Here is a 15,665-nt window from a genome sequence, read left to right on the forward strand (position 1 = left end):
AGAATGAATCCCCAATTGTTAAATAGTTGGGTGCTAGGCAGGGGTGGCTTCCTGCCAGTTCTAACCTCTTCTATAGAAGAGGTTCCACAAATCTACAGTGCCGTTTAGAACCGGTTCCAGCTCCCTTCCCCCGCCCATCCGCACATCATCAAGATGAAGAGCGAAAAGAGGAATTCTGGGAGTTGAAGTCCACAAGTCTTAAATCTGTCAAGTTTGAACACCCCTGGGGTTTTTTTTCTAAAGGGTTAGAGGTGCAAGGGTTTTGTAACTTGACAGCTTTAAGACTTGCACACTTCAATGCCAGAGTTCCTGAGCGAACATGACTGGAGGAGAAACTCTGGGAGTTGAAGCCCACAAGTCTTAAAGCTGTCAAGTTTGAACAGCCCTGGGGTTTTTTTTCTAAAGGGTTAGGGGTGCAAGGGTCTTGTAACTTGACAGCTTTAAGACTTGCGTACTTCAAACGCCAGAGTTTCTGAGCCAACATTTTGGTTGCTAAGCAAGAGCATTGTTAAGTGAGTTTCACCACATTTTACAAATTGGCCACACCCACCCAGTGACATGGCTGGCAAGCCACTCCCACAAAGCGGGCCACACCTACAGAAGAGGTTCTTAAAAATTTTGAAACCCACCACTGGTGCTAGGTCAAGGATATGCAAGCCAAGCTGCTTGTGTAATAGTGGTTAATGTGTATATTTGTTGGGGTCTTACCTTTTTTGTCCCCCAGAATATTATCCAAATCTAGACTGATGGTTAATCATCTATTAGTCTGTAGGGATCTTGATGATATCTCAGTTTGGTTGTTTTCTAGCAGATATTTGCAATGCACTGATGATGTTACCTAGTTGGGTAATGAAATGCCTACAAGAAAACAATCAATCCCAGAGAGCACCAAGGACTCCACTGTTCAATCCTGAGCTACAAATATTATTTTCTTTTAGTCTTCCAAGAAAAACAGGACCCATGCACTCAGTAGCATCTTCCTTCTCCTGACATGGGGAGGATGGGTAGAGAGATACCCTACATTACATGTTTTTAGAAACAGAAGAAAAAAAATCAGGAAATGCCAACCAGTCAGCAGCCACAAAGGTTGCTAAGATACCAGAAAAAAGAGGAGGAAGACTAATAATCCACTCCCAGCTATGGTTAGCCCTATTATCTACTGAAATGTTTCCCAGACTAAATAATTTACTAACGGTTTCATGCTAACCAATGTTAGGGTATTGTGTGAATATGGTAAGAATCCACCTTGCAGATCAGCAAAACATGGCTTGCTTCACCAATTCTCCCTCCTTTTTTATTTAGCTCTTTTCATCTTGCAAGCGTATAGACTGATTGAAGATATTCCAAAAGTACTTTTCAGATATTGTCCGATATCTTTATTCACTGATTCCTATTTACACAACATGACAACTAAGATAATCCATCTAGCAATAAAAAATACACTTTTAAAATGATTTAAATGCTACTTGAGCAAATGAGTTACATAGGAGAGAAATCTGAAAGGTTTAATACCGTGTGTGTGTGTGTGTGTGTGTGTGTTTGCTTGCATGTGTGTTCTCCATCATTTTCCACAAATGGGAAAAATAATGCCTGGGTAAGCATTTATAAGCCTTGAAATAAGCATATTACAAACATAGCTATTAATCCTGTTATGGCTAAAAGGGCAGTTTTCTTCCTGGCATGATTAATAGTTAGCAACATGAATTATGGTTTCCCAATTGGCACAGCATTTTGCCTTGCTTAAACTTTCCAGATAATAGGTGAGAAACACAAAGTATGTGTTGTTTAAATCACAAATTCCAACATCCTGAAACAGAATGGACAGCATGATTGGTGCTAGAGGAGGGGGATTCTCTACTCCATGAGCCAAGGTGGTGCAGTGGTTAAATGCAGCACTGCAGGCTACTGCTAGATCAGCAGGTCAGCGGTTCAAATCTCACCGGCTCAGGGTTGACTCAGCCTTCCATCCTTCCGAGGTGGGTAAAATGAGGACCCAGATTGTTGGGGGCAATATGCTGACTCTTTGTAAACCGCTTAGAGAGGCCTGAAAGGCCTATGAAGCGGTATATAAGTCTACTGCTATTGCTATTTCCATTTCTTCTTAGGGAGGCCAATGTACCTGAGGCTGGAAAATGCCACATGACAATTAGATGGAAGCAAAGAGATGTAAACATCACAACTGTGCTCTTTTCTGGTATCATCTGCATTTCAGCCCAGTTTTTGTATCCTTGAAAAGTAGCTCAAGAGACTCAGATTTCCTGTTTTTTGGATAAAGTCTTTCAGTATTTGTATCCTTGCATTCATACTGGAGATTCAAAATGTAATATTGTCATCAATGTAGACTGATACCCCATTTTATTCTGCAAATAGTGACTGCCAGTCATAGGGCTTTAGTAAAGAGCATCTAAATAAAATTAAATTATAGACTAGAGTAGAATAAAATTCTTTATTGTCCAAGTGTGATTGGAAACACAAGGAATTTGTCTGTGGTACATATGCTCTCAGTGTACATAAAAGAAAAGATACATTCATCAGGAATCACAGGGTACAATGCTTAATGATAGTCATAGAGTACAAAGAAGCAATCAAATCATACTAGGAAACTATCAATATAAATCATAAGGATACAAGCAACAAAGCAACAAATATATCTATTTGTGTGTGTATGTGTGTTGTAATATAAATTAACATTTCGTTTATTATTTGTAGTCAGTCTTGAAAGGGGGAAGAAATAAATTAAGATGGTAGGGAGCTTTCTTTCTACAGAATTTATTAATTCTCTTCTTTGTATAATTTAGATTTATTAGACTGAAGTGTCAAATAAAACACTCGGATCATTAGAGAGAATAATATTCCAAAACAACTACCAATCCAAAGAAGAGCGAACAACTTCTATTGATCAGATTTCCTTCTGATCAGAAAAGCTTTGCCACTTTTATTGTTTATGTATAATTCACTAGGTTTGCTTGTTGTTGTTTTTTTCTGCACCCAAATATCTCTGATTGATTCTCAAACTCTTCAGGCATGCCAGTGATGAAGTAGAAATAGAAAAATTGAAAGGGGTGAGGGATTGAATGAAAGTCCTATGAAGACCAGTAGTTTAGTTCTGCTTAGACTCTTCTTCTAACAAACCAGTTTTTCTTTTCTCAAACAAGTTCATATTTGATATTTAACTTCTTTCCAAAAGATCTTTCTTATTATTACAATGGAACTCCATCCAAACAGCTACATTATATATTTCTATAGAACAGGCATAAAGAAGCAAGACTCTACATTAAGTTCCAGTTAAGATGATTTACTCCTCATGCCCATACACAAGAATCGAGCCAACTAATGGTAAGCGCTAGATTGGTGCTAGCTATGAGTCAATGGAATTCAAAAAGGGTTGGACTTAGACTGCTTGTGGGAATGTAACAATTATGAGCTAATAACTCTCTTGACTCCACCCCCCTAGGCTTAACTGAACAAATATAATATAATCCTTAGATCCGACTGCATCTTAGTATCTGAAAAAAAGTTTTATTTTAATGTATAAATGTTCTGAAATAATTTGAAATAATTAAGCCAATTTGGAGAAAATTAATTAACTGCCAAATTTATTTTATGGTTTGTAAGATGTATTGTAACCAATTATACTGATAACTTTAATTTCTACCTTCTTTAACTAGATCCCAGTCATTGACCATAAGACATAAGAGAGAGAGAGAGAGAGAGAGAGAGAGAGAGGAGAGAGAGAGAGAGAGAGAGAGAGAGAGAGAGAGAGAGAGATTAAGTATGCAAAAGGAAAAAGTTGAGTAATATTATTTTATTTACTATGCTGAAAAGAGTTAGAACCCAAAGCTTTTCTGTCTTTTTTCACCTTTATCCCAATTCCTCACTTCCCATTTTCCTTTCTATATTGTCTGACTATTTTCAAATTTTATTTGTATTTAATATTCTGATCAGTTTAATACAAAAAATATTAATAAAAATGTTATACTCTCTGCTCTCAAATAGCAAAAATAGTCATGGCTATAGACCAGTGGTTCCCAAATTAGGCAACTTTAAGACTTGTGGACTTCAACTCCCAGAATTCTAGGAGTTGAAGTCCACAAGTCTTAAAGTTGCCAAGTTTGGGAACCACTGCTATAGACAAATATTTTTTCTTCTTCTGTTCAGTTATGTCTGCTTCTCAGATTCTGCCTGGGTTACTGCAATTTTCTTGGCAAGATGTTTTAGAAGTCCTTTGCCATTATCTCTTTCTTGAGTTAAGAGAAAATAACTAGCCGAAAGTCTCCCTGCTACCTAAGGTAGGATTAGAACTCATGGTCTCCAAGTTACTAGTCTGATGCTTTCATCACTACACCAAACTGGTTCTCAATGATACTATAGAGAAGAAAATTCATTAAGATAAATATGGAATCTAGGTTCGATCCATGGCTATAATTTCTCTTAGGTATTTTAAGTAAATTGAGCTTTCTTTGTCCAAACTTTGACTTCAGTATAAAGAAGTGGTTTTACTTTTCATGATTTGCAATTATATTATTTGGTTTATATTTTTACAATTCATGTGGTGTTTTTTGAGAACCATTATAACCACAATTGGGAAATCAATATTTGGTTCCCTTAATATCTTAGCAGTTTTGATTTAATCGCTTCAGATTTAATTGTTTTCTTTTTAGCATTGAAAATGTACTGCATATGTATGAAAGGCTGTGGGTGGAAGTTTAAATTTGATCACATGAAAGATCAATACTTTGAAATAATTCTAATTTCAGGATTGCAGGTAAATTATCTTCTTTTTTTCATAACATTTAATAAGTCTCTTGGGAACGTAAGATGAGATTAATTCATTAAAATGTTCTTTTCATATTTATGGGGCACCTAATTGGGTGTTAAACTTTTATCTAGGAATGGTAATGTAATTGAAGGACTTTGACATATATAATGTTAGTTTGTTTTATAACAGCGGCATACAGCATATTAATAACATAATAACACAACATAGGACAGCAATCAAAAAATGTTCAGGAATACAAGAATACAATAAGGCAAAGAAAGGCCTTACAGCACTCAAAGAACCACAAAGTGAGGATGGCTGGTGGATCTCTTCAAAGTCACCACAAATACAACAAGATGCCATCTTGTTGGTATTTCTGACTAGCTTTTGTATGTTCTGAACCACTATTACTCACACTTGGTTTTGATGGTCTTATTCACTGAAGCTTGTCAAAGGCAAGTCTATCTTATCATGTGCTTGGAATGCTTTGCCCATTTCTTCCAAGAATGTGGACATATCATTAAGGATAAAAGAACTTTTATTTATTTATACCATAACATCATTCCATAGTCCATAAACAAGCACGATCAATGCAATCTCAGTATAATGTCCAGATCTAAATCTCAGCTGAAAACAATTAAGATCATCCCTTTCATCCATCTCATTTGTAGCAATACAAACCAAGAGCTTTCAACAACCTTCCCATTAAAAAAAAAGGAGGCTGGGCAAAAATTCTCCAGGTCAGTTTGGTCCAGCAAAGACCTCTTGAATAAGAGGTGCAAGGCAATAGAATCAGCCATCTCACAAAAAAAAAACCAATACCACAACATGGCTACAGTTCCTTGTCACCTCCCAAGTGACAGGAAGAACAAGGGTCTAAAGAACAAGTGGCCGGTAACAGTCCCACGGAATTCATTTCCTCAGGAGATACAGATGAAACTATATCAATAGCAGTTAGACTTATATACCGCTTCATAGGGCTTTCAGCCCTCTCTAAGTGGTTTTACAGAGTCAGCATATCGCCCCCACAGTCTGGGTCCTCATTTCACCCACCTCAGAAGGATGGAAGGCTGAGTCAACCTGGAGCCGGTGAGATTAGAACCGCTGAACTGCAGATAACAGTCAGCTGAAGTGGCCTGCAGTACTGCACTCTAACCACTGCGCCACCTCGGCTCTGCCATGCTTCCAGTACCTGACCTTGCTGATCTGTCAAGAGACAAGGATGTGCTACACTAGCTGGATAGCTGTCCTATCCAGGACTTTGCCTGCTAGATGGCTAAAATATTTTTCTCAGTAGCTTGATATAGTACATGGTCTTGATGCTCATCTCTACCCAATAAGTCACCCCTGCTTTCTAGTTGTTCTTATCTTCTGACAGCTCTGCGCATGCACACACTGGGAACAGGCTCCAACTGTTCCTCTGCCTCACTGCTGTCTAATTCCCTCTCTGCCTCCAACACAGAGCCCTCATCTGAGTTTTCCTCATCCCCCAGGACTGGCCCCTGTTCCTCCACCACCTCCTCACCGTCTGACTGTGCTGCCAGCTCTGTTGGCTGCCAGCAGGCTACAACAAGCAGTACATATAACATTGAACAGCAAACGACTGAAGATCAGAATTGTGGAAGATATTGTCATATAATGGATGGGCCACCAGTGTAAAATCATCTCTAGATAAGATTCAATAAGTTTTCTCAACATGATTCACTCAATAGAAGATGGAGATGATGGGACGAGAAGGAACTATTTTCATAAATGTATGGGGATCTCCTTCTCTGAATACGGGATTCCATCTTTAAATGTGTACTGAAGATGAACTGTGCCCACAGCATATGTCACACAGAATTATACATGAAAAGAGAAAACGTTTAAAAGTAGATAAAGGAAAAGAAATGTTGAGGTGGATAGGGTTTGCCTGTTTTATGTGGTACATAGTGTTAGACCAAGGGTGGCAACTTTAGTGAGTCCCAAGAAATACAAAAAATCTGTCAGTTCTGGTTAAAGGAATATGGTTATTACCTGAGGTCAAGCAGATGGAGGCAAACTTCTGTGCTGGATTCTGCTGATCTTTAATTAATGTCCACATTTGTTATGTCAACATGATGAATTGCATTTGGTTTGGAGTGTTGTCCTGCCTCCTAACACAAATGATTGTACGGTGTTACAGTACGGTGTTACAGTAAGCGGGATTAAGACAGACAGATGCTGGACCCTAGAGATAAACAAAAAAGATAAGAGGGTCTTATTCTATTCATGAAAAGAAGATGAAGGCTAAAATGATGATAAAAAGGAAACACATACTGGTAGATGGTAAGGAATATTTTGTTTAATTTTAAAACTGAAGTCCATCTCTCTCCTAAAAAGTTTCCACTTTCCCTTTGGCAAAACCCAAAATACATTCAGTCTTCTGGATTTCTGCTGAATAAGCTTTCATCACTCAGGTATTAATTTAAAAATTGTGACTGAGGAAAATTGCCAAATGTTCTACTTTTTTCTGGTGCAAAAATCTTCATTTTGCTTTACAAACTCCTGCAATCCCTCCCCCACCCCCGGCAATCATGGCTTTGCAAATTCTGCCTCTTTTCTATTGAAGCATAAGATGCTTTTGAGTATTTCCAAGAGTTGAAAGCTTGTTCTGTCACTGTAAACTGGGGCTTCAGGGCTACACCTTGTTGATGGAGCAAGAAAGTGGGGGTTTCTCATAGATCTATGGGGCATGTGTGAATTGAGGAAGTGAGGACTAGTCACTTTGGATATCAGTTTTCTAGAGAGAAAGCTCATGCTGTGGAATAACCACTATTCGCAGCACTTTCTTATTTGATTAAATATGTGCTAATAACCAAACAGCAGTCTGACTGGGAGAAGGACAAGCTACAATTGGAGCATGCAGACATTACATATCAGAAGCTGTCTTTATGTAGTGATGACATGAGAAAAGCTCTATTTAACTCTCAGTTAACCATCATTTAGGCTCCTTATTTTGTTGCTTCTAGAATGGGAGGATGAGTATTGTGCATACAATAATATTACCATACACAATAAGAATTTTCCACATTTCTTGTCTAGTTCAATAACTGGAACACCCAATGTAAATAATTCTGGTTCCATTGTAATATTAATTTTGCATCATTTATGATATTTTCATCAAGGTCACCATGCATAATTTTTTAAAAAAACGTCTTTTCACACTATCAACTTGATTTGATATTCCTTTGTATATTGTTTTACAGCTTGACTGTCATAAAATTAGGGCTTGTCAAATTTTTCAACTTTCAGTTGCCAAACATTAGGGATGCTCAAACCTTGCGACATGCCTTGGGGATTGCAGAGATATTTTGGTTACTTTAATATAATTTAGATGTGCTTGGTAAGTAACTACATAAATATCATAACTTTTTAACATTTTGTTTGTTTCATACATCGTAGGATGTCATATACCAATGGTACATCATTTTGTAAAAGTGTTCTCATAAATGGTATAAATTTAACATTGGGTTCCCATATTTTAACAGAATAACAGAGTTGGAGGGGACCTTGTAGGTCTTCTAGTCCAACCCCCTGCTTAAGCAGGAGAACCCCCCCTATACCCATGATGGCGAACCTATGACATGCATGCCACAGGTGGCACACAGAGCCCTCTCTATGGGCACATGAGCTGTCGCCCCAGCTCAGCTCCACTGTGCATACACATATGCCTCCCACCAGCCAGCTGGTTTTTGGGTCTCTGCCGTGTATGCGTGGAGGGACGGGGCCCATGTGGGAGGTCGCAAGTGCATGTGCAGGGGGGCAAGGAGGGTGCATGCAGGGGGTTGCACGTGCATGCATGGGGAGGCGGGGGAGTGCCGGAGGTCATGTGTTCATGCATGGAGGGGCGCACGCAGGGGATCGCGTGCGTGCATTCGCACAGAGGAATGAAAAGATTAGCCATCACTGCCCTATACCATTCAAGTAGCTGCCAGTCTCTTCCTAAAAGCCTGAAAAGCACCTGCAACTTCTGATTTTATTCCTTATCTCCATATGTCCATATTTATATTAGAACTAAAATTTTTAGCCTATTGCACCATACAGTCTTTAAACTGTTCATCTTATGTTTCAAACCTTACTTTGATCAAATTCTAGATTTTAGCCATTGTGTGATTATCATTTGGTCATAACACTACTTCAAATTCAGTGTTCTTCTTAATTCCAATTTTATTTTTATCGCTGTTGGACATCTCTCTCATCAGATTCTAAGAAAACTATTGAAAAGAACGATGATAATGATGCATTTAAAAACCAGAGGTGAAGAATGGATCTTTAGATGGACAATCTGGGCCAGCAAATGAAATAGGACCAGTCTAAATTGGTTTTGTTTTGGATCTGGACTTTCACAAAGTCCTTGTTTTGTATCTCTAGAGTTTTTAGGATGCTTCAAAGAGAATGACTGATTGAAATAGAAATAATAAGGACAACGCTGTGCCAAGCTTCTTTCAAATAGCGTCCCTTAACATGGGAAGCCAGCTAATCACAAACATATAGAGATGACATTTTTTGTTATGATTTACTATTTCATATGATTGTTCATCCTATTTGGTTTGGAAAATATTTATAAAGTTTATTGCCTAAAACTGACATAGAAATATGTAAATATGTGTTTGTGTGTGTGTTGTGCATGTGTGTGGGTGTGCAAGGACTTCCTTCTGTTTACAAAGAAACACAAAGTGTTTCCTATCCACATCTGTTTATTTCACACTATCTCCCAGGTTTAAACAAACAAACAGACAAACAAACAAGCCCTGGGGAATTAGATTTTACATATTGTATAGATTAGTTCTCAGTCAGCAAATAGCTGTTCATGTCTGAGGTTGGCTTTAATTAATGTCTCAATCTATTCATTAACCAGGGTGTTAGTCCATCCCAGGTATTGGCTGCTAATTCAGGAATGTGTAAAGGAAACAATAGGAACAGAAAACCATTACATTGATGCAAGTGATTAATTAATTAATTAATTAACGTGAGCTACATACAAAATACGTATCAAGCATGCTCTGATTTCCACAATGTTATTGTGGCAATAACGATGTTATTGTGGGATAGAATCAAGATCTCGTGAAGTGTGAATACCACTTTATAATGCCTTGGAAAGGGCACACTTGGAATACTGCATTCAGTTTTGGTTGCCATGATGTAAAAAAGATGTGGAGACTCTAGAAAGAGTGCAGAGAAGAGCAACAAAGGTGATTAGGGGACTGGAGACTAAAACATATGAAAAACGGTTGCAGGAACTGGGTATGTCTAGTTTAAAAGAAAGAAGGACTAGGGGAGACATGATAGCAGTGTTCCAATATCTCAAGGGTTGCCACAAAGAAGAGGGAGTCAAACTATTTTCCAAAGCACCTGAGGGCAGACCAAGAAGCAATGGGTGACCACCTGTATTACAGCCAAACCTGAGACTACAGGCTTTCAATGCTGACATTCTTACTAATAGTTCCTGCCCTAGATTTTTAGGAGGGATTGCATCTTCTGTCTTCAGGATGATTTAATAATATCCGACAATATGAACTTTTACATTTTCTGGAGCAACGTATGGAGCTGTGAATCTGCACATTTTTTCTGTACTTTATCTTTTATGTTGTTATTTTGCTCAAAATAGTCTTTTTTGCCCTTCTAATTTAGAAAGTAATAGTCTTTAGAATATATTGGTTTTGATACGTTTAAAGGAAGAGCTATTATTTTCATTCCTAGTCCATCTATCAGCTTTGTTAAATCTTATGTACTGAATCTGCATGCTACAAGATACTTCCAAAATAACTGGCACCAGCTTCCTGTAACTACTCAAACCAAAATTGAATCAAATTGAATAAGTTTATGCTTCTGAAAGAAAAAAAACTCATATTTTTTTTCTCTTAGTCACTACCCAGGGGTTTAAAAAAGGGATTATGAAAGTTAGTAAATCTATCAATAATTATTTATTTCTAAGGTATAAAACTGGAATCCGAGATAAGTGCCTTGCAGGAAGTTAAAGGATCCTGATTTAGAGCTGAAATCTAAAAGCTTCTGGGACAAATATTGTTAAGAAAAGAAATCACAGCCTGAAGAAAGAAGTCAATACGTAGGAAATTTCAGGATGTAAATAATTTCTGGTTTCCAGAGGAGAAATTCTGGTGTCAGATCAACCAAGAGGACTTTGTACACATCAATTTCAATAAGGAAAAATCTAAATTAAATAATTGTACTCTAATTATTTCACTGAATAAAATGGGAAATGTTTTGACCTGAGATCTGATCAGATTTGAATCACTTACTAAGCAAAACAATATAAAATGGGGGGGAAATCATATGTGTAGTTTTATTATGTATTAAATAGTGAACAAACGCACACACAAACACATATAAATTAAACTTTTACCAAATGTTAAAGCAATAAATACAATACAATACAATAGCAGAGTTGGAAGGGACCTTGGAGGTCTTCTAGTCCAAACCCCTGCCTAGGCAGGAAACCCTATACCGTTTCAGACAAATGGGTATCCAACCTCTTCTTAAAGACTTTCAGTGTTGGAGCATTCACAACTTCTGGAGGCAAGCTGTTCCATTGATTAATTGTTCTAACTGACAGGAAATTTCTCCTCAGTTCTAAGTTACTTCTGTCCTTGATTAGTTTCCACCCTTTGCTTCTTGTTCTATCCTCAGATGCCTTGGAGAATAGTTTGACTCGCTCTTCTTTGTGGCAACCCCTGAAATATTGGAACACTGCTATCATGTCTTCCCTAATCCTTGTTTCCATTAAACTAGACATACCCAGTCCTGCAACCGTTCTTCATATGTTTTAGTCTCCAGTCCCCTAATCACCTTTGTTGCTCTTCTTTGCAATGTTATCTATTTATCTATTCATAACACAGGTCTGCAAAAAAAATTTTTTTCGAGAGCTGTTTTGGTTATTCTACTTAATCTTTATGTTTTTTGGTGCGCTGAATCCAAAAATGACCTCCATTTTGTCATAGAACATCACATTTCCTGACAATTTAGGTAACTATGTTAAATAAGGCAATACCTCAAAATAAATGGAAATAGACTTATAAAATTAAAGTTTTATTACAATATTTTCATGAAAATCCTTTTTTGAACTGAAATGAGCTCACCTACACACACTAAACTCGATTCTTCTTCCTTGTGAGGCTCCTATTGGTGCATTTACGCTTGTGAGTAGCATCTGGAATGTCTCTCTGAAGCATCTAACAGTAGTCTGCCATCGTTGTAATGCTCCATTTTCCCTGGTATCTCCTTTCAACCTCTTTAATGTCTTGGTGGAATCGTTCACCTTGTTCCTCACTCACAGCTCCCAAATTTTTAGGAAAGTAGTCAAGGTGGGACTGGAGGAAATGCACTTTCAAATTCATCAGGCAACCTAAAGCTTGAAATGCTTTCAGCATTCTTCCGACGATCTTTTTGTAGTGAGGATCTTTGTTATTGCCTAAAAATTTCTGTACGACTTCTTTAAATGCAATCCACCCTTCTTTTTGAGGATCTGTCATGGTATTGACAAACTCTTGATCAACTATAAGCCTTCTAATGTCTGGTCCGACGAACACACTTTCTTTCAATTTTGCTTCCGACAGGCATGGAAACTTGGTGACCAAGTATTTGAAGCATTCTCCATCTCTTGGAAGTGATTTTACAAATTGCTTCATCAATCCCAATTTTATGTGGAGAGCTGGTAGAAGAACTTTATGGGAAGGTACCAAAGTTTCTTAGAGGTACCAAAGTTTTTTCACCAACTGTTAGCATCCTTGGCTGCCAACTCTTCTTGGTCCAGTGATTTTGTCTGTCTCGACTGTCCCATAGACACAGAAAACAAGGGTATTTGGTATACCCAGCTTGTTGCCTGAACAGCATGCACAAGACCTTCAAGTCTCTCACACTTGCCAACCATGGTCTTCATATTTAAGTTTACGAAGAACCAATTCCAAGTTCTCGTAGGTTTCCTTCAAGTGTACGGAATGACCTACAGGTATGGAAGCATAAAAACCATTGTGGAGTAAAGCTGCTCTGAGACTTCTTTTTGAAGAATCTATAAAAAAAGCCATTGCTCTGAATCATATTGGATTTTAAATTGACCCATCAAACCTTCGACATCGATGCAATAAACCAACTTGTCTTCCTGGGCGAAGTAAGGAACGAATTCCTTTTCACAATGTCTGAACCATGAAGATGACACCCCTGGCAATGATAAATTCCTGCTTTTCAGCCTTGATCCGAGTAACTCAGCGGCATCTTTGGGAAGATTCAAGTTTCTTACCAAATCATTCATCTCCTCCTGAGAAAACAATTTTGGTCTTGTATCATCTTCAAAGAACTTGATTTGTCATCTGGTTCAGGTATGACTTCACCTTCATCGGAGCTAGGTATCTCTTCCAAGGTAGCAGGGGGTTTGGGTGCTGGTATATCTCTGCCTTGAGGGATGGGGCGAATCTTGCTGAGTGAAGATTGGGGTATGAAATGGAATGCTTCCATTTGGAATTAAACCCTTTCACATCGCATGAACAAAAGTAACAGTCATCACTATGGTTCTTTTGCTCTTGCCATACCATAGGAATCCCATAACGGAAAGATTTTTTTCTTACCCTTGAACCAGTTTCAGAGGTCCTCAACACACAATTTGCACACTTTATAAGGTGCCTAAACGTTATCTTGATCTCCAATTTTTAGTTCAAAGTATGCAAAGTATACTTTTTTCACAAAGTCTGTAATATTCTGCTGTTGCTTCAACACTGTATATTCCCCACAGATGAAACAGAAACTGTCTGGCAAATTAATACACTTTCGCGGAACCATAACATAACGGTTGAAGAATGATAAGCTAACATGAATTGCGATGAAAAAGTGTGAGCAGCCTAGAACCAAGAACCTGATGATGACTCGTGCACAAGTGCGGCATGCAGGAGAGAGCAGCTCTGTGTCTGTACACGAGATGTCACAGTGCTGGCCACGCCTCCTGCACTGACTGGAGATGCTGCTATCTGCCCTGTGTCTCCCTCCCACTGGATTCTTCAGGAAAGATTAACCCTTTCTACCATTAGAAGCACAAACTTAAAACTTGCTTAGCTTATGTATATATTGCTGACCATCAGATTTACAGTGCTATATTTTTTTTACATAACTCGGACAAACAATTTAAGGTTTTTTGGCATTTTATATCTTAAATGCACCTATGTGAATTAATTAATAGTAATTTGGACTTTAAATTTGGTTAAAAACCCATAATATAAAAAAAATACAAAAAAAATGATATATTTGAAGACAATTTTGCATATTGTGGCAAATCATGATGTCTAGGAGTTTTTTCAATATTTTATTTGTTTTCAGCACACCAAAATACATGGAAATTAGATGAAAATAATCAAACAGCTTTTTTGTCGCAGACCTGTGAATCAGTACAGAACTATATTTCACTTGATACTCATTATTGCCATTATTGCATTATTATATTTAGAATACCTCTGAATTCCTACTCTGTTCTCACAATAGTATAACTCTCACAATAACTCTGAAGTAGGTCAGTTTAAGTGAGAGAATCTAATAGAGACTCAAGGACACAATCTGGGATCTTTATGAATAAAATATAATTTATATTTTTGTAAACTATAATTTATAATTTCAAAATACTTAAAGCCAGAATTTCAGTCATAAAGCAAAGAAGTCATTAAGTGAAACACCCATGGGACAACTTTACGCAATGACCTCAATTCCGGCTATCCCAGCTGCAGTCATTAACAAGTACATGGATTGTTAAATAGAGTGAGGAATGCCTCAGGTGGTAGGGGAAATCCTGGATCCAACCAGTATGGTCTTCTGTAATTGACAGATATAAATTTTGTCAATACGTATCAGTGGTGGGTTCTGGATCCCGTTGCAACAGGTACAGTGTAACAGGGCCAGGCATCCACTATATGCAAGCGCGCAGGCAGTGCACATATGTGTACTTACCACCCGTGATGCTCCAGCTGCTCAGCGGAGCATCGCGCAGGTGCTGTATGCTCAGTGCACATGTCCATAAGCCCTGATCGGATCAAATATGGATAAGGAAGGCAGGAGGGTGGGCCCTCCAGAGCACCGTACCGGAACAGTACCTGGTGTTCCCAGCAGGCACTGGTACGCCCATACCAGAGTGTACTAGTCATATCCCTCCACTGCTCCGTATGTTTTCTAAGTGAGTCCCCAAGGAATTTTTTAGTATGACACTCAATGTTCTGATAACCACTGAGACCACTATGGTTGGTTTACACCATAATTTTTCAGTTTTGATTTTCAGACCTTGATATTTTTTGATCTTCTCCCATTCTTTTTATTATTGTATGTACAACAATGTAAAGCTGGTATAGGCCTTTTCAAGAGGCAATTGGACTTTCTAGTTTTTCTTTGAAGACATTTCGCTTCTCATCTAAGGAGCTTCTTTAGCTCTCATCCAAGAAGCATAATATTTTTGAAGAAAAGCGCCAAAAAGTCCAGTTGCCTCTTGAAAAAGCACCTTTGGGACAACCATGACCTGGATGACTGAAAATCTCCATAGACATGGTGTAGGCCTTCTTTCACACTGAGTTCTAGAAGATTGTAATGTGTGACATTACATAATATGGGCATATTGTATATTCAGGTCAAATCTGTTTACATTCAGACTTTATCAGTTTATATTCAGAAATCCCACAGTACTTTAATCTGCCCATTTTCAACTACTTTTCAAATATATGTTCTCACCAATTTTCATTACTGGTAATAACAATTTTTAGATGTTATATGGAAACATTTTGGTTCCTATGTTGTGTCATTGTTTATAATCAGTTTGCACAATCTTCTTGCACAAGAATTGAGGTCATTGCGTGAAGTTGTCCCATGGGTGTTTCACTTGATGACCTCTTTGCTCTTAATGACT

This window comes from Thamnophis elegans, chromosome 3 (assembly GCF_009769535.1).
Source record: "Thamnophis elegans isolate rThaEle1 chromosome 3, rThaEle1.pri, whole genome shotgun sequence".
NCBI classification, from domain to species: domain Eukaryota; kingdom Metazoa; phylum Chordata; class Lepidosauria; order Squamata; family Colubridae; genus Thamnophis; species Thamnophis elegans.